We start from the raw sequence: 718 nt of genomic DNA, 5'->3' as shown, positions 1-718 counted from the left end.
GGGGGGGGGCACACCCCGGAGACGCGTGCCGGGCATTTGCAACCGCCACAACACTTCCAGACTTGTGAGAGGCCGCCTACGCAAGATTTGACGGTATGCTAGCCCCCGGAGGCCGCCGGCCACAGTCGTAGACGCGCGAAGAGCAATCCGCGTAGACGGAAGTGTTCAGATACTTCTCCATCACGAAAAATTATGAAAAATTACCATTGGTCCTATAGCACATGTGCCCACGTCATGTAAAAAACTCATGATTTTATCGTGCTCCGAGTATTTAATAATATTCACGCCGCATCGTTTCCGCAGAACGTCTACTACCGTGTCATCGCCGTCCGTGAGGGGGGCCACACCCCGAAGACGCGTGCCGCCTCTTCGGACATGCCACCGCACCACCCCACATGTATTAGGGCCCGATGCGACGCTCCGGTGGCATTGCTACCCCCCAGGGCCCCCGTCCCGCCTAACCCTGTAGCGTTTGACCAGCGGATCTAGCCCTTTGACTTTGCACGGACAGGATTTGACCAGTGGGCCTCTCCACCCGGTTGTGTTAGGTCAGCCCATAGGAACACTTTGGAGCAACATCCGGGCCAGACCCACAGCAAGATCCCCTCCGTGTAGACCCGACGCGTCCGTTTCCCCCCTCCAGGTGCTGGCGGCGGCGCCGTCTGTGAGGGGGGCACACCCCGGACACGCGTGCCGCCTCTTCAGACATGCCACCACA

The sequence above is a fragment of the Triticum aestivum genome, unplaced genomic scaffold (genome assembly GCF_018294505.1).
Source record: "Triticum aestivum cultivar Chinese Spring unplaced genomic scaffold, IWGSC CS RefSeq v2.1 scaffold87137, whole genome shotgun sequence".
NCBI classification, from domain to species: Eukaryota; Viridiplantae; Streptophyta; class Magnoliopsida; order Poales; family Poaceae; genus Triticum; species Triticum aestivum.
Note: the sequence above shows the minus strand (reverse complement) of the source record.